The 20,363-nt window shown below is 36.8% G+C and overlaps 1 long non-coding RNA gene across 2 annotated transcripts in view; it reads right to left on the minus strand.

The window, feature by feature from the left end:
- LOC110740449 overlaps positions 1 to 20,363 on the minus strand; it is a 216,273-nt gene that overhangs the window by 170,177 nt on the left and 25,733 nt on the right. The window contains exon 3 of one of the 2 annotated variants that reach the window (XR_002517671.2): positions 20,286 to 20,360. This is a non-coding gene — a long non-coding RNA (uncharacterized LOC110740449). Of the gene's footprint in view, positions 1 to 18,973; positions 20,361 to 20,363 lie in introns of those variants that run through there. The other variant, XR_002517672.2, reaches the window with a different exon arrangement.

Below are 20,363 nucleotides of genomic sequence, written 5' to 3' on the forward strand. Positions count from 1 at the left end.
AAAAATACTGAATAGCAATTTTGGAAACTAGGGATATGAATTCTTTTTATTTGGAGTAGATGTGGAAGAGGGTGTTTGGATAGTGATACACAGTTTAGAAAAGATGGGCATAGAGGGAGGGGAAGAATCATGGGACCCAGGTCAGCATCTGGGGTTTCATTCCAGTTCTGCTCTTAACATGGTCTTTAACCTTGAGCTCATCATTGATGTTTCTTTACCTTAATTTCTTCAACTATAAAATTGTAATCATAACTATTCTACCTACTTTTACTGAATTATTAAAATATTTTTGAGATAATTTGTAAAGGCAAAGAAAGCAAATTGCTATACATTTTTAACCTACTAATATTAATTCTTTCTAGTTGCATTGAGAGCTGTTCTTTGAGCCACTTGGAAATAGCTCATCTCAACCTCATTTTTATACACCCAGTTTCAAAACCTAGTTACTTGACATATAAGGATAATAACTTGCAGCTCTAAGGACAGTGTTGAGGCACTGGCTGGCGATTCCATGATTCCTATTATCAAATGCATGTGAAACTTCTGACATATACTAAACACTTATAAACAAGATAGAACACATTTAATTCATTTGCTTGTATCAAGAACGAAATATAAAAGGTCTTATCTTCTAGCTGTCTTGATGGTGGTGACCTCAAACTGATTTTACAATGGGAATAATTCAATTCATTATTAAAAGAGTTATTTTCTATGTGCAATTACTATCTCTAGGATGCCTCAACAATACAAAGGGGTAATGAAAACAAACAACAAAACAGAAATGAAGAATAAGGATTAGAGTTTTCAACCCCGGACTAAAATCTGAAAAATATCAGCCACAGCATAGTAAACACTAGAAGTAACTTTAAGGTCTGAATTAATCTAGGGATGGTATTAAAGAACAGCCATCAGCTTCAAATAATAGTATCACGGTTGGTCCTAGTATTAATAGTTTAGCCAAGAGTGTGCTGAGAAAACATGACTGAAAACCCTGGCTCAGTGGTTAGATGGGTGACCCTGGGCCAGTGAATTAGGTTGGCAGAGGTAGGGGAAATCGTTATCTCTGTTGTAAATGGTAGAGATTTGTACTAGATGATTTCTAAGAGTCCTTTTGAGATGCTTTGTGGGAAGTAATATATGTAATATATCAAATAAAGCCATATCCCTGAATAAAACCAGGCACTGCTCATCATCCCTCCTCCTTTTCTGAGTTTCCTCCACCAATACCTCTTCACTCTATAGGTGCCATACTCCCTTCAAAACCACCTACCTGGATCTTCACATATGAAGAATTTGTAGCACATATTAGATACTTAGCATGTACTACCTTCTAATAGTGTTCTATTTTATTTTACAATGTTCCCTGTTTCTCCAGGATTTCTGGCACTTAACTTAGGGTTTTGCATATAGAAGGCATTCAATGGCTAATAATGAGCATATACTAAAGTTGGATATATTTCTTACCAACCTAGAGAGGCAGTCACTATGCCTTGGAAGAATAAAGACTGAGGGAGATGATGGGAAAAGAATGGTTCTTGTCGGTAGACACAAATTGTTTGCCATCCTGGCTTTCCCATATACTACGCGACCATGAGCAAATTACTCGATCACTCGGAGGAATTTTTACTCCACTTGTCAAATGGAACTCTTTTCTATCTCTTCTTAAAAAATATTTTATTTTAGACACAGAGGGTACATGTACATATTTGCTACATGGGAATATTGTGTGATGCTGAGGTCTGCAGTATGGATCTTGTCACCCTGGTAGTGAACATAGTACCTGATAGGTTCCCTCCATCCTCTAGTAGTCCAGTGTCTATTTTTTCCATATTTACGTCCATGTGTTCTGTATCTTTTAAATAACGTTTGGGGGAGGGGGGACATTGCCAGGGATGAAGGAATGAGAGGTAACCAAAGTGAGCAGGTATTCAAGATATCAGCTTAGTAGTCTTCAAACACTATGGACTTTTGATCACTCTAGAGCTGATAAACTGCATCTTACATGATTGTGAGCAGAAAAGATTACTAATGGCTTTTAAATCAAACTTGGAGGTGAGAAGAAGATGCCAAATTCTGAATACCATCACATCAAACCCACACAAGAAGCTGGAACTCTTTTCTTTCTTTCTTTTCTCCCTGCACCGGCTGCTTTCCTGACCAGGCCTAGGTTTCTGCTTTCCTGACCAGGCCTAGGTTTCTGCTTTGCTGACCAGGCCTAGGTTTCTGCTTTGCTGACCAGGCCTAGGAATATTTATTGGTCCTTCCCTTGGTGGATTCAGGCTTCATGGGGTCTGAAATTAGGAAATTTTGGAGGCTCTATATAAGGAAAATAATGCACAAGTATATATCTAAAACTAGCTATAAACATAAATATGTTTTAGAGTAAGAAAATAAATCACAAATTTTGAAAAGCTAAAAAATTGCACCCACCTTACAAAATCCAGGAAAAAACACTTAAAAAATGCCAATGAACCACACACACCTCTTCTGTCTTACATTATTTGCCATATGTGCTTTCATTACCAATGATATAACTATGATTTTATAATTTTTTCAATAAAAATAGAAATAGTTGAGTTTCTTTTTGCATAATTAGCCATGCTAAGTCATGTTTTTCTTTATTGATAATTTAGCAAAGATTCATTCAAATTCACACGTTTTATTTGCAATTCCACGTAACATTTCAGAATCGTTGTCAATTTGGGAAAACATTCTTCAAATATTTTTCATATGTGAACAGAAAAATTTTAGGGCATTTTACATTTCTTTGTAACTAAAATTAAATACTTGTCACTTAAGAGTTTGTCATTGGTGTCCTTATAGTAATGGCATATTATTAGTTTTATATTATCTCTGTTGTCATTATTTCATGGGAAACCAACATGTATGCTGAATTATAAGAATGGCTACATTTTAAAAAATCCATGCCTTTTAGTAGAATCCTTCCATGATAACTTAGCCATGGGAACTTACTTTCATAAAATATTACCCAAAATGATTTAAGCTGAGTCTTAAAAAGCACTTGGATTTGGGACTTGTTCCTGCTTGCTGTCATTGGAAACAGTGCAATCGCCATCATGAGAATAAGTCCTGACCTGTTTTCCAAATAATGAAAGACTATGGCCTAGTCATTGTGTCATGCTAGTTGATGGCCAGCCAACCGCCAAACTTGTAAAGGAGGATAGTCCAATCACCAGCCTTCAGACACCCCCCTTCCCAACCCCAGCTGACTGCAGACATGTGAGTTTGATTGCCCAAGATCAGAAGGAGACTTGCCCAGCCCAAATCACCAAGTGCTGAATAGTGAGCTAAATAAATTGTTGCTTTAAGCCAGGAGTTGGCAAACATTTTCTCTAAAGGATCAGATAATAAATATGTTAGGTTTTTATATCAGGTTTGCTGCTGCCTCTGTTACATTTCTTTTCCTTCTTCTCTTTCTCCTCCTCTAACTTCTCTTCCTCTTCCTCCTCTTCTTTCTCCTACTTCTCTTTAAAAATATAAAAACTATTCTTAGCTTGTGGAACATAAAAATATGGGCTACAGGCCAGATTTGGTCCATAGGGTGTAGGATAAATCATTAATTTTAGGGGAAATTTGCTACACAGAAAAAGGTAATTGATAGAGCAAATAATTTAAATATTTTCCCAAAGGCATCCATATAATTTATTTCTCTTCATTATTGGGTTCACAACAATCCCAGGGCCTGATCATTCCTTCTATTCAAAATGCATCTTATCAACTTAGTGATTTTTTGTTTTTGGTATGACATGAAAACACTTGGCATGGTATGAAAATCTATGTATGGAGTTGACTGCATCTCACATGAAACCAACAACTGTTTCCCAAATTTAACTTTCACTTAGCTGTAACCCAAAAATGCTCATGGCCACTCCAATACCATCCATCAAGGGGGAAGTGTGATAGAGGGAAAATGCAAGTGAAAAGAGGCAGCAGACTTAACCAATTATAGTTAAAATATATTCCACCATAAATCAAAATAGTATGTATGAACATGTTAGGAATCCTTCTAGGGACAGAGCCCATACAAATGATGGGACATGCAACTTCAGTATTATTAGCTTATTTATAAATCTACCTCTATACCTTTCAGACCATTTAAATCACATTAGAGGAAGCAAGCATGAGCTCAAGTGGGTGAGAGACACTTATTGCCCAATTTCGTTAACAGATAGAGTTTATCTACAAAAATGGCAGCCTTCCCCCTGAGTTCCCAAGCAGTAAAAGTATTTTTAGCATGAGTAAGTTGACTATATGTGCACCATAGTCTCCACATGAAACAAGTACAGCTAAATATTTCCATGTGTTTTTCCCCAACTTTAATATATGAGCCACAGTTTTAGCTTTAAAACATCTACTTTTTAAAATTGCATTTTATAATATATCCTTAGAATTTCATCAAGTCCATCCATCTGCTATCTATTGGTAACATGGGTCACAGATGATACAAAGAATTATGTCTTTGTAAAATTATTCCCACAATTTAAATGTTATTACTTACCAAAAATTCTTTACTGATCAACAATGTGAAAGTGCTTCCCCTTGGCCAGGTTAATTTAAAATAGTGTTGTGGTTTGGGGGAAAAAAAAATAGGTTTCCATGAGATTTTCCTTATCTCTGTTTCCCATCTGGCTTGCTGTTATAAACATTTAATCCAGTGTTTGCTGCCAATGTTTCCCAGAAAGCCTTATAATTGCTTGGAATTTGTATGAACAGTTCCAGTCTGGTGCACAATTAGGGATGCACTATAAAATTTTCATTGCTTGATTTAGTTGAAATTATAAGATGGATAGGGAACAATAACACCCATGGTTGTAGACTATAAAAATGACTTTGCAAATAATAATACCTACAGATTAAAATTTTGATGGGTAGCTGTGAGCCCCCCAAACAAAGAAATCTTACTTCCAAACATAGATCTAGAATATTTAATTAGAAACTTTATATGGGAAAAAATAAGTTGAAATTTAAAACTGTACAAGGTACAAGAGGAAAAGAGGGAAGAAAGACTCATTGCCCTGTGCTTTCTTTAGTGCAAATATGTACTGATTCCTGTAAGAAGCAATCTAGTTCTCTGATCCTATATATCTGAGGAAACAGAGAGGTAAGTAAATAGTGACAAAAGGTGATTGGTATCAACATACTGCCAATATTTTGCAGATTAATCCAGTTGGCATTTCTTATTTCTGAAATAAGCTAATTGTGCCAAAGTCCTTTCTAAAGGACTTCTTGTCATGCTGTGGACTATAATTTCCACTGCTTCTATAATTCTTGAGGCTCCCAAATTGCTCTACCATTGGCCACGCCATTAGAGTATATTCATTAATTTAAGAGAATGGTAGTTGGTCTGTGCCAGTTAGTGTCTGTGAGTGTTTATGTTGCCAACATCTAATTGAATAGTATACGGTCCCATGCTTGCAGTTCAAATGTTTCAGCTCTGTGTGCATATAAAATTAAAAGAATAACACTGCTGGGCTCTTGGCCTAAAAATGCACTTGAGTGGAGGAGCCAGGTAAAATGTAGATAATCCAAACGGAGGTGAACTGGGATTTCCGAAACTTTCTTGGTATGGAAGGCCTGCTGTGAGAGAACCAGTGTTCAAAGTGAGAAAATGCATCAGCTGTTAAGTCTATTGGGATAGAAAAGCCAATGTCATAGCAACTCACTATCACACATCCAGAAGTGTCATCAATATCTGTATCATCTAATCTATCTATCTATTTATCTATCTATCATCTATCTATCTACTTACCTACACACCTACTTACTTACCTAACATAGGTGGAGATTGTCAGGGGCTCTACTGGTCCATCCACAGGTGAGAGGACTCAGGGGAGAAAACTAGCCTGTCTATGGAGTGTAGCGTTTCCAGAGTCATATGAAGCTCACTCCAAATTTGTAATGGAACGTGGAGGAATACAGTAGTCGCTTTTTGGCTCAAGAAGTCATTTAAACCCCAACTTTCCAAAGCACTGAGGACTAAGGATATGGAAAATGTTTCTAGAACTCTGTACAAAACTGGATAGTTTTTTGTTTTGTTTTGAAACAGAGTTTCACTCTTGTCCAGGCTGGAGTGCAGTGGTGCGATCTTGGCTTACTGCAACCTCCGCCTCCCCAGTTCACGTGATTCTCCTGCCTCAGCTTCCCTAGTAGCTGCAATTACAGGCACCTGCCACCATGCCTGACTAATTTTTTGGATTTTTAGTAGAGACAGTGTTTCACCATGTTGATCAAGCTGGTCTTGAACTTCTGACCTCAGGTAATCCACCCACCTCGGCCTCCCAAAGTGCTGGGATTACAGGTGTGAGCACCACACCTGACCCAAAGTTGATAGCTTTCTACCATCTTTCTGTTGAGGTAAAAATGCCACAGTCCTGTGCCATTCTACCCTGATTTTAGTGACTGTGGCCTAAAATTCCACCCTGATTTTAGTGACTATGGTGAGAATGACAAGGTTTTCTCTTCGGATGGATTTTAAGCAATAAAGAAAAGCACATTGTGAATAGATTCACATAGTCCTGACTCTGCTATTTAATACCTGATAGATATTAAACAATTCACAGTCAACAATTTGCAATCTTGTGAACCTCAGTGTCTTCTTTGTAAAATTCAGCCTAATGGCTCTAGCCCACTATATAGATTATTCTGGCAATCCAATAAATAATGATTTTTCTTTCCTAGTACTTTTCTCTCTCCAGATTAATTGTATGGAGGAGTAGAGATAACAACTTGCATCTGTTTTTCTTTTTATTTTAAATTCAACCTCATGCTTTGATGTCAGGCAATTCTGTCATTATTGTATTATGCTGTATATAAGATCATGAGTTTCATAGACTCTCCTTTTTCTTGTAGATAAAATGAGAATAACAGTAATCACATCAAAGAGTTGTTAGAATTATTAAACAAGATTCTATGTGTTTATGTGTGTATGTATACGTGTGTGTACATATACACACCTATGGATATACTTTGTATAGTAAGGTGGAAGGTTGCTTAATAATTACTAATAGTACTTGTTAATTGTTAATTTTTATATGTATAATGTTATAAACATTCAAGGCAGCAATGTGTTCGAAGAGAATACACATTTTCGAGTGGCTCAGAGAATAAAATGCTTTACATGTTTAGAAAGAGGCTTATGATTTTCCATGTATTATCCAGAAAACTTATGGCTGTAAAGATACATCTCAAAGTTGGCTTACACCAAAAGCCAAAACACTTGGAACACAGTGTCACCTACTTTGTAAATTACTAGACCAGAAAACTTAGGCTAATTTCTAATCTTCTCTTTCTTCCTTTCACCTGTGAAAACAGATTTTAAAAACTTTAATATACTACTATCCTTTGAAGAAAATGTGGCCACAATCAGAGATATGGGCCTCACCTATGAAAGAGTAACTACACAGTTCCAGATTTCCTTTCCATTCGCTTCCCTTCTTGTGAACCTACTGAACTGCCCGTTAGTATGAAAGTTAAAGTGTGAGAAACCACAAAAATGTCTCCGACCCCTTTATATCAAGCTCTAGAAATTTACTTGGAGATGAAGATAACCACAAAATGAGGTCAACATTTTGAAGTTTCTCAAGCCCGCTTGTCCACAGAAAGGACTGATTGTGAAGGTATTCTTAATGTTGCCTCTCAAGTTTCCTCTTTAAAGGAAAAGAAACTAAATCTAGCTTGTGGCTTTAGAAAACCCAAGAGTTTTCTTGCTTTGTAATAAATGTCTTCAAGAAGCATTTCTGCACTCTGGGTTTCTGTAGAGAAAGGTGGTGTCTGTGACTTTAAATGTGAGACATATCCAGTGTTAGACTAATTCGGTCATTAATTCTGCCCCTTTGAAAATGTAAGAAAAGGATCTAAAGTAACAGCACAGTATCTGTCCCCAAGAGAAAGAACCTGGTCTGTACAATTGCCTCATAGAAGCTTCTTATTAGCACTTGTGAATTCACTGCCCTGGGGAATAACGTACAGAAATCTCCGAAAGGATTTTGGAGTGACACTGTCGAGGTATCCTGGGAACTATTGCTGAGTCCCTTCCAGTACGTACTTGATCTCTATTACCAATTTCTGACCTATTTAACCTCTCTGTATTTAGCTTGAGAAAGCTGAATTACAGGACCCATAATATTTGTAACTTAAGTCCCCAAATAGGATGTTGTAGAGATGAATGAAGCAATGTTTCCAAGATGCTTGGAGGTCTGGGATAAAAATCTGCTGAAACAGAGCACAAAGCTAAGTCTCGATCAGCCTTGCATACAGCGGAATGTAGATCCTCGTCGTCGGATTTGGACCCAGTGCAGACAGCATCTGAGCATCAGTCAACTCCAGCTCCTAAAGCCTGTGTTTAGGTGGGTAAATCAATGTGAATGCACAGGGTCACCGCAACTGACTGTTTCAGTCTGTGCTGTTCATTCATAGCCTAACTTGTTTTTAAAGATGCAGACTACTGTAACCCCTGCATCCCTCTGCCGTGTATTGTCACTTGCTTTTAAGATATCAAGTACCTTTTCCCTTTCATTCTTGACTTCTGGCACCATTTTATTATAGTTGTCCTCTGATTTGTTTTTTAAAAAATTTAATACTATTAAGTATATACACCTTTAATGTCATTTAAAAATACAAAGTCAAAAGTGAGAATGAGGGAAATCAATTGGATTAAAACGTATTAAAGGTCAATGCTATTTAACCCATATTATATTATTTTGATCCTTAGAAGGAATTTTGATGACAATCACTAGATCAAGTTAGGAAGTTATATTAACGCTAATGCCTGTTTATAGGCTTTTAGGATAAAGGTATATTCATTGGCTTCCTGTTTTAGTAACATCCTGAGACAGACCTATTTAAAATCTCCTCTTTAATCAGAAGTAATCATGGTGCCTAATTCTCTTTCCTTAGTGCACATCTCTGCCTCCCTCTTGTCTGCTCATGCCCCAACACAAGCACACAGACATGCCCATGGAAATAGTTTCTAGCCAGGGACGGGTTATTAAAATGGAACAGATAGAGGTCCATGTCAAGATGTAGCTGCCAAGAAGTATCCTTACTGGTAGGTCCACCCTTACTGACTGTCCCTAAAATTCTTAGATATCTAACTCAACCCTTATGCAAGAAACTGAAGACTGTCAAAATGCAAACATTTATAAATGTGGCAATGCTGATATCTCAGAAGTCAAGGGAATGAAAAGGAATAGAGATCAGGGAACAGGAGAGTTATGTCTGTAGAATGGGATGGTACTAAGCTGGCATGTCTGTAAAGAAAAAGGGGGCTTCTGGACAGTAAGCTAATAACAAGACAGCAGTACAAATACAGAAATGATGATGGAAGCCCAAAAACATAGTGGAGAGGTCCGCCATCATGGTAACAAGGCCTAATATTATGTCACATTGGAAAGCTAAGGGAGTACAAATGTTCTAGGTGGTAAAGAGATCCACTCAAATAGATCCTAATAACTTCTCCAAATATGTGTAGGGATTCCTGTCACTGGAATGCTTAACATGAGACTGGTTGATAAGTTGATGTGAATGCTGTAGAAGAAATTAAAGCCCTGGGTGCGGTGGCTCACGTCTGCAATTCCAGCACTTTTGGAGGCTGAGGCAGGCAAATTACTTAAGGTCAGGAGTTCAAGACCAGCCTGGCGGACATGGTGAAAACCCGTCTCTACTAAAATAAAAATACAAAAATTAGCCAGGCGTGGTGGGGGATGCCTATAATCCCAGCTACTTCGGAGGCTGTGGAGGTTGCAGTGAGCTGAGATTGCACCACTGCACTCTAGCTTGGGGTACAGAGCGAGACTCCATCTCAAAAGAAAGATAAGAGCCTCACCTATGAGAGAGTAATTACACAATTAAAAACAGAAATTAAAGCACCACAGATGTTGAGTTGCATTAAAAATATGGGGTCAGTTTTTTTTAACTATACTTCTGTGGCTTTATAGAATTTTTGATGGCTAACTTAAATTATGTATACTTACATTGAAATGTGAATGGGAAATAGTATTTATTTCAAATCTATCAAGAGCTTTGTATTCTCTATGTTACCTCGTCTTAACAATTCTGTGAATTCTGTGAGGCACTTGTCTTCATTTATCAGATGAAGAAACTGAGCCTTGGAGACAATGAATAAATTGACTGGGACTTTTAATCAACTGGTAGATGTTATACCCACAATTTAAAACTAGGTTTTTCTGGCTTCCAAGTCCATGGCCTTTTTACTAAACATCTCCGAACCAGAGGAACTAAACTCTGTCCCAGGCTCATGGTGCACTGATTCAACAAATGTTCATAATTTCCAAGCACTGTCAGTGCAAAGCATCCCTGCAGGAGAGGAGGCAAAGTGAAGAAGATAGTGAGCATATGCCATCAGTCTTTCAGAAATACTGCCCTATGGTAGCCTGGAGCTCTTCCGTTACTGAATCACTATAATCAAGTGTTTTTTTCCAGCCACTGCATCAAAAAGAAAAAGTACCAATGGACATTCTTCACCCTGGCTCAGCATTTCTTCAGCTAGGTGCTTACACAAGGAACCAAGGATAAGAGATAAAAAGTTTTTAAATATGCAGAAACCCACCAAAATGAAAAGAGAAGATTGGGGGCCTTATAAAATATAAATGTTTCCTCATTGGTGACAGCCCTGCCACTATTAAGCATTGGTATATTAGTCCCCAAGACATTTACTGCCATCTGTTGGAAAATTAGTAGAATGAATACGTTAATCTAAGATGACCACAAACATACGTATCATCACATAATTTTGTGTAATGTACAATCTACAACATACGAGGAAGCAAACCAGAAGTCTTCAGAAGGGATAATCATGCTTAAAATATGCCTCACAGACAATATTATTACCATTGTTTTTCACTGATAATGTATTCAATTAGATAGTAGAGATTTGAGGAAATGAAAAATAAGAAAGTTAAATGTAATTGTGACATAATTTATTCAATAATTCATTTATACAGAAAATATTTATCAAGTGTCTATAATGAGGCGAGCTTTATTCTGGGATCTAGTTACAGAGCAATGAATAAATAACACAGACAAAAGTATCTCCCCTTAACAGAGTTTCTGTGGGGAAAAATAATAAAGTTTAGATAAATATATCATTTATGAGATAGTAACAATTGCTAAAGATAAAAAGTCAAGGATAAGAAATACAAAAATGTTGGGTGATAGGTAGTTTGAGAAAAAACTCAGGAAGTTCACAGAGTGGGGAATTGTTTGTGTCACTTTAGCCATAATGAGAGGCCTTATCATACACAGGCATCAAACAGTCTTCAAAAGAATATTGCCTTAGTCTGGGGCTACATTGACTCTAAACCAAAAGCTGCTCTGACCTGCCCTAACAAATTTCAAAACAAAGACTTGAAAGAATGTAACTAATCCCAAGTAACTTGACTTTATGCCATAACAAAATCCAACATGATTTAAAGAAAAACAACCAAATTCAGCGAACAGCAATAAAAATTTCACAATGCTTGGTATCTAATCAAGCATAATTAGTTTTGCAAAGTAGGAAAATTTATCCAAAACCAATAAAAAATTAATAAAAGCAGATTTTAAAAGATCAGAACTGATAAAATTAGGAGACAAAGACATTGAGACAGCCATGATAAAGTATACCCAATGTATTTAAGAACATAGATGAATATATAAGAATCAAGAGAAAAGAAACGGTAGATATTTTTTAGATGGTATTAAAAGTAGATCTGACACTGTAAAAGAAATAATCAATGAACTTAAAAATATAAAAATAAATAAAGTAGAAGAAGAAAAAAGAAAAATAAAGATCAGAGCATCCGTGTCCTGAAAGAATATCAAATAGTCTAACATTTGTATAATTGGTGTCCTAGAAGGGTAATGTGCAGAAAAAGACACTAATACTATAAATTACCTAATATTTTCCAAATTCGGTGAAAACTATAAAATTCCCTGTACTGGGTTGAATAGTGTGCTCCCTCCCAAACTCAAGCAACACATACACCAAATTCATTTCCATCCAGAACCTGTGACAATGACCTTAGTTGGAAATAGGGTTTTTGCAGATGTAAACAAGTTAAGAAGAGGTAATGCTAAATTAAGATGTACCCTAATCTAGTGACTTGTGTCCTTGTAAAAACAGGAAAATCTGTGCACAGAAATAGGTGAAGAGGACATGTGAAGACATACACAGACATTGGAGTAAGGTACCTACAAGCGAAGGAACACTAAAAATTACTAGCAACCACCAGAACCAAGAAGAGACAAGGAAGGAGTCTTCCCTAGACCCTTCACAGGGAGCATGGCCCTGCCAACATCTTGATTTCAGACTTCTATGTTCTATAACTATGAAAGAATAAATATTTGTCATTTTTAAGCCATGCAGATTGTGGCAATTTGTTATAGTGGCCCTAGGAAAACTAATATACCCACAGACCCAAGAATCTCAATGGACCCCAAGAAGAAGATATAATTAAAAAATCATGCTGAGAACCATCATAACTATTTTTAAAAATAAAATAATGGGTCTATGACCAAGGAACATAGGAATCACCCTGAAAGGGCTCCAAAAGCTCAGAGCTAGAATGAGTAATAACATGAATAATGTAGTTTTAGACTGTAACCCAAAGCAGACATTAAATATCCACAAATGTATACTGATATAAACACATGGTTTGCTAAATAAATTAGATAGAATAGATAAATCTCATGTACAGAAGAATTCCAAATAATTTGTGTACATATTGCCAACTATAAGCATTAACTTAAGTAGTGGCAATGCCCTCAAGTTTGAAGATATTTTTACTGAGTAAAACATTTTTGATTACTTCAAAAACAAATATTTTCTTAAGACACATCTGAAAGAATTCATCACCATTATGTCTACACTACAAAAAATGTTGATGATAGTTCTTTAGGCAGAAGAAACTGACACCACAAAGAAACTGACACCACAAAGAAACTGACACCACACCATAAAGGAATGAAGAAAGCCAAAATGGTAACAATTGGGTAAGTGTTAGAGGTATTTTTCTTTCTTTTTGTTTTTTTGGACAAAGTTTTGCTCTTTTTGCCCACGCTGGAGTGCAATGGCACAATTTCAGCTCACTGCCTCCTGGCTTCAAGTGATTCTCCTGCCTCAGCCTCCTGAGTAGCTGGGATTACAGGTGCATGCCACCACACCCGGATAATTTTGTATTTTTAGGAGAGATGGGGTTTCACCATGTTGGCCAGGCTGGTCTTGAACTCCTGACTTCATGTGATCCACTCACCTCAACCTCCCAAAGTGCTGGGATTACAGGCATGAGCCACCACACCCGGCCATTTTTCTTACTTTTAATATTTTTAAAAGATAATACCTGTTTAAAGTCAAAATAATAATAAATTTTGGAATTTAAAATATATGTAAAAATATAATCATAATAACATAAATGATGGGAGGTTGGTAAAACTACTCTTTTGGGTTTCTGATATTATATGTGAAGTGGTTTTAAGGTAGGCCATGATAAATTAAGGAGACATATTTTAAACCCTAGAACAATCCATGCTAAAAATAAAACAAATGAAAAATAACAAAAACAGAAAACCCTAAGACATCTAACTAATAAGCTAAGAGGGGAGATAAAATTGAATAATTAAAGAAAATTTTCAACTAATTTAAATAAGTTAGAAAAGTAGATAAAATGAAAGAACAGTTGAGAATAGAGCACAAATACCATGACTGTAGCTTCATGTCAAACCATATCAACAATTAAATTAAATTTGAAATTTTAAAAATTTCAGTTAGTAGTCAAAAACTGTCAGATTGGGTAAAAAGCAAGACCCAACTACCTGCTGTATTAGAAGATATATGACATAAGTAAGTTCAAAATAAAAGAATAGTAAGACATTCCATGTTAATACTAATCAAAAGAAATTTGGAGTGGCTATAACAACATCAGACAAGGTAGACTACAGAGAAAGGAATAGTACTAAATATAAGAAGAATATTGCATAATTACAAAAGGATAAATTTATCAAGAGGAACTAAAAGTTTTCAAACTACATGAAGCATTTGGGTTGGTTCCAAGTCTTTGTTATTGTAAATAGTGCTGCAATAAGCATACATGTGCATGCCTCTTTATAGTAGAATGTTTTATAATCCTTTGAGTATATACCCAGTAATGGGATTGCTGGCTCAAATGGTATTTCTGGTTCTAGATCCTTGAGGAATCACCACACTGTTTTCCACAATGGTTGAACTAATTTACACTCCTACCAACAGTGTAAAAGCATTCCCATTTCTCTACATTCTCACCAGCATCTGTTGTTTCCAGAGTTTTTAATGATTGTCATTCTAACTGGCATGAGGTCATATCTCATTGTGGTTTTGATTTGCATTTCTCTAATGACCAGTGATGATAAGCTTTTATTCATATGTTTCTTGGCCACATAAATGTCTTCTTTGAGAATTGTCTGTTCATAACCTTTGCCCAGTTTTTGGTGGGGTTGTTTTTTTCTTGTAAATTTGTTTAAGCTCCTTGTAGATTCTGAGTATTAGACCTTTGTCAGATGGATAGATTGCAAACATTTTCTCCCATTCTGTAGGTTGCCTGTTCATTCTGATGATAGTTTCTTTTGCTGAGCAGAAGCTCTTTAATTAGATAGACTGAATAAAGAAAATATGGGCCGGGCACGGTGGCTCAAGCCTGTAATCCCAGCACTTTGGGAGGCCGAGACGGGCGGATCACGAGGTCAGAAGATCGAGACCATCCTGGCTAACACGGTGAAACCCCATCTCTACTAAAAAATACAAAAAGCTAGCCGGGCGAGGTGGCGGGCGCCTGTAGTCTCAGCTACCCGGGAGGCTGAGGCAGGAGAATGGCGTGAACCCGGGAGGCGGAGCTTGCAGTGAGCTGAGATCCGGCCACTGCACTCCAGCCTGGGTGACAGAGCGAGACTCCATCTCAAAAAAAAAAAAAAAAAAAAAAAGGAAAATATGGCACATATATACCCTGGAATACTATGCAACCATAAAAAAGAATGAGTTCATGTCCTTTGCAGGGACCTGGATGAAGCTGGAAACCATCATCCCCTCAGCAAACTAACACAGGAACAGAAAATCAAATACTGCATGTTCTCACTCATAAGTGGCAGCTGAACAATGAGAACACATGGACACAGGGAGGGGAACATCATATACTGGGACCTGTCAGGAAGTGGGGGAAAAGGAGAGGGAGAGCAATAAGACAAATACCTAATGCATGCGGGGATTAAAACCTAGATGACGGGTTGATAGGTGGAGCAAACCACCAAGGCACATGTATACCTATGTAACAAAACTGCACATTCAGCACATGTATCCTAGAACTTAAGGTAAAATAAAAAAAGTACACAAAGCAAAACCTGAGAATTTAAAGATGATATAGACAAATTCACAATTATACTTTGCTATTTCAATATTTCTTTATAACTGATAGAATGAGACGTAAAATCAGTTTAGAACACGAAAAACTCTAAAACAACTTGAGCTAATCAATATTTATTGAACATTCCATTAACAGAATACATAAAGAACATTCATCAAAGAGACATGTCTAAATAAATTGAAGAGATTTGAAATAATGCTATGTATATTATCTGTTTACAGTGAAGTTAACCTAGAAATCACTACCAGAGAAACCTCTGAAAAACCCCAAACTATGTGGAAACTAACTAACATACTTCTAAGTCACTCATGGATTAAAGAAGAAATCAAAAGGGAAATTTAAAAGGACTCCGAAAGGAACGAAAATAAAAACCACAATATACCAAAATTTGTAGGATGCAGCTAAATCAGCACTTAAAGGGACATTCATAGCATTAAATGCTTATATTAGAGAACAGAGTTCTCAAATCAATGATGTAAGCTTTCCTCTTAGGAAACTAGAAAAGATGAGCAATTAAACCAAAAGTAAGCAAGCATAAAGAAATAATAATAAAGTAGAAATTAAGTAGTAAATACCAATTGGATAATCCAGTCAATCACCCAAAGCTCTGCTAAGTGGGAGAGAGAATGATGATTTTCTCATCATTGTCTTTCAGAGCTACCTCTGAGTGGGACTACCATGCATCAGCCTGCACACCCACCATTTGAGAACAAAGCTTGACCACTTTCCTCCTCCACCAACTAAATGTAAGAATTCGCCTCCAAATGTGGTCACAGGTGTGAGCTGACAGTCATAACAAAACTGGTTAATTACATGGAATTATGGCCCACCTCTTCATGCGGCTTACTTGTGCCCTCCGGCCCTGTTCCTACCCAGCACCAGATATACCAATATTGGTTTACAAAGGATTGCTGCTGGACATTCTTAATACTATGAATTTGTGGGTCTGATAAAATCCAGCTCATGATGAACAATTTTAGACACTTTTTCACTTGACATCCTATGGTTAGATGCTCCATTTTTATGAGAGTCCTATTTTACATCAAGAGCTGTTTTTTGAATTATGTATAATTCTCTGCTGCATATGGCATGGCCTCGTGCCAGAACTCTAGCTGTCTATGTTATGATTTTCCCACTGAGATTTGTCATAAACTCCACACAGCTTCTTTTTCCACCATAAATATTTCCAATTTCCTAGGATTTGCCAAGTCCTATGGCTTAAGAAGTAGGGATGCTTGCACCACAGCATGGACCTGCTGCAAAGCCTTCCCTGCTCTGGACCCTACTCAAAACTGGCAGCTTTTTATGTCACCCAGTATATGAATCAAAGCCATATTGCTAAATGTAAAAAGCACTCTGCCTCCAGAACCAGAGGAAGCTTACCAGGGATGGCACTTTCTTATTAGTAGCAGGAAATTTAAGATGTAATGATTTATCCTTTATAATAAAGGGAAATTTCCACCATGCCTTTGACAACTTCACAGCTCCCAAAACTTCACTGATGGGGGGGACTCTTATATTTATATGGAATATCTCCCACACTGTGGTATTCATGTGCTTTTGTTTCTTACCAAGACTCAATGTCCAGTGGTCAGGAGAGAAAGTGGAGGCAGGTCTTGAAGTGGGAATGTTAGACCTTAATAGGGAGGAGTAGGCTACTTTTGCAGGCCCAGGGGGTTCGGGGTACTGGGCTTGCAAGATTCTTAAATGCATTGACCCAAATATGTCATCCAAAGCCTCAGGGTTCCACTCCTTTCTACAAGGGTCTCACCTTTGTGGGATCTCCCCAGAAAGATTGCTGGGCCTGGGAATTCAAAATTCTCTGGAGTTCTGTTATTCTTATAATTAAATACTAGGAGCGATCTTTTTCCTTTTCCACTCTCCAGCACCAGTAGAGGATTTTTAAATGTTGCCCTGGAGGTCCTCTAAATTTTCAGACTTTTGCGTTAAATTGGTGCATACATTGCACCCAGCAAGAGTGCTGAGTCCCCACCCATCTCCAAGGGAAATAGGTCTCCATCTTGAGAGAGTTCTTTTTACTAATCCACATCCCAATTACCATCAAATAAGCTGATGGAGGTGGGGCCTGGAAGATTCATGTGTTAAAAGTACTCCAGGTACAACCCTGCTGATATAAAACAAATCTTCATAGGTAAAGACTGGGGAGTTGAAGAAACTGTACAATTATGTGGATTTTTTGGTACAGTATGTGTGACAATAGGAACAAAAAGTTAAAAAAAAAAAAAAAAGTCCAGTGATTGAATGTATATGGGAGCAGAAAATCATTTCTTATGGAATATTCTATCCCAAATGCCTGTAACTTTTTTTTGCATTAACTTTGCTAAGTCACTAGGTAAAGGCATATACCATATACATCAGAAAAGTGGCTATGAAAATGCTTGATGATGAGATGCCAAAGAATTAAGAGAAAGAAACCCCTATTTTGAATAACATAGTAAAGAAAAGTAAGTTGACACTTTTTATTTAAACATACACAGCACCTCAAAATAAAAGAAACACATTGGAAAACACTTCTTATATTTGCTGAATCTTCATTAGTAAATTATTTAATGTATTCAAGTGAACCCACAAAATTGTTTACATGCAGAACAAAATAGATACAATCAGTAAAACACTTTGAATTTTAAAAATTGCTCTTTTGTTTCAGTAAATATTTGTTGATTGAATTTGGTTTGCCTTTATAAGCCTATGTTATGTGCAGTTTTTGCAAAATAAGTCAACACAAATATTTTGTGAGGGCCTATGCTTGTACACAGCATAGATTTTAGTACAGTTTCTTGTTTGTTCCAAGTCGAATTTTTCAAACTTCAGCAATTCGGGTACTACCTTTATGATTTTTTTCATATCTGCATTAGATTGTAGTATCACTAATATTTTATTTAAGGAAATTAACTTTATTTACTTAAATTTATGTTGAAGGAAAAGTATATGTTACTAACAGAAATGAAAAAAAAGTATCACTTGCTGGAAGCAGAAAGTATTGACACATATAATTGTAATAAAAACAACCAAAACATTTGCCTGCTGGAGTTTTGAGGTTGAGGACTGTTCTTTTTGTTGTTGTTAAAGTGGGTAATTGAGGTGCTGGAGGTGCTAAAGATGTACAATCCTTAACTAACTCTTTTTTTCCCCTTGAAGTTAACTAGAAGGATTGAAAGAAAGGTAAAAAGGAAAGACTATCACTATGTGGTACAATGCACTTTATTGTCATGTCTGAATGCTGAATAAAATGACTTTGGGAACATCAGGGATTTTGGAAATACCATTTAAAAGCATTTAATTTTGCTTTCTGACTTGGTTTGTGCCATTGTCATATATCAGTGCTACTATCCTGCATAGACTTTTACTCTATCTTAGAGAGAAAGGTATTTATCAAGCACCTATCTTTTACTACTTGAGAAGGCTCATATCTCTACATTTAATTTCTAGCCCCATGTGTGTCATCTAATACCAGGCAACTCAACTCCAGTTCTTCATCTTCTGACAAGACTCCTAGAATAAATTCAAGCTATGGCAGCTGTCAAATATGAGGAATCACTACCGTCTTTCTATTGGCACCTGCCATCATTATTTTATTCAATTTTGTTCTGGTCTTTTTAAGTAACTCTAGCTTGCCCATACAAACTCAAAGTAGTCACTCAGGCATTAGTAGTCTAGGATTCAGTCGGAACCACTCATACTTGTCTACTGTAGTTTCTTGCTACTCCAAGTGTGGAAGCATTGCATTTACATGGGAGTTTGTTAGAAATGCAGATTCTCAGTGTCTCCCTCAGTCCTGCTGAATCAGAATCTGCATTTTAACAAGACCCCTCTCACTCCCTTGGTGATTTTTATGCATGTTGAAGTCTGATGGGCACTGGTCAGCATCCTCCATCTCCACTTCTCTGTTCATCCTGGTTTGTCAGCTGCCCCTCTCTGCAGGCCCCTCCTTATCCTTGGACTTCTCCACTCTTACTCAATGGTCCTCAAACCTGGCTGCATGCTAGAATCACATGGTGAGTTTTATTTGTTTTTTAATTGTGATTGCTGGCCTCCACTTCCAGATGTTTTAGTTTTGTTTTGTTTTAACCAGAAGTAGTGTCTAAGTTTTAATTGCCCTAGGTGATTCTAATGTGATGTCAATATTGATACATATTGTATGAATGGTTGGTTTGGACCCCTGGCATTGGCTCTCTGGCTTCACAAACCATTCTAATAGTAGGGTGTGTCCAACTTGACGTAACAAGTTAGGCCTAGTTGCACTTCCTTGATGTCCTATATTAAGGACAAGTGATTCACAAGTTTCCCCCTCTGAACAATGTATGGGAAGAAACTCATGTGGCTAATGCAGCATCGGCAGTAACATTATACTTTTTCACTGCTCATCAAAACCAACTCTAAGAATATGTTTCAGTCTTAACAGATTTAAAATTTGTTTAGGGCTCATTCTCTGTCTAAAAAATTTTAGACACATAAATGATATAGCTATCATAGAAACTGTAGACTTCAAGCCAAAAGGAAAGAATTTTGCCATTGTAAATTTTAGACATATCCATAATGTGTTCACATAACCTAACAGTGGGAAAAAAATCTGTTTAGGAGCAAACAAGAAAGTTTATTTTAGAACAATGCGCTTTATGTAAAGTGACTCCTAATATCCCATCTATTTATTTGTCCCCACTGCAGTTTGGATCTGACTATGCACTCAGATGAATTTGGTCTGCATTGGAAGTCTTTATAAAACATGTGCCACAAAGTGTCAGCCATGACCAAATGTCTTACGTGCTGCTCCTGCCTCCCTCTACCTCACCCCCTAGAATCTGTTACTCGTGCCTCTAGCTAAATTCAATACATAGTTGTATAGACCCTTAGACTTACGGTTTTTGTCAATTTCTGCTTAGTCCCTCTTCTGGATTCCTGATGCTTTGTTCCACAGATTTTCATCCTGGGCCCCTA

Source organism: Papio anubis, chromosome 13 (genome assembly GCF_008728515.1).
Source record: "Papio anubis isolate 15944 chromosome 13, Panubis1.0, whole genome shotgun sequence".
Taxonomy (NCBI): domain Eukaryota; kingdom Metazoa; phylum Chordata; class Mammalia; order Primates; family Cercopithecidae; genus Papio; species Papio anubis.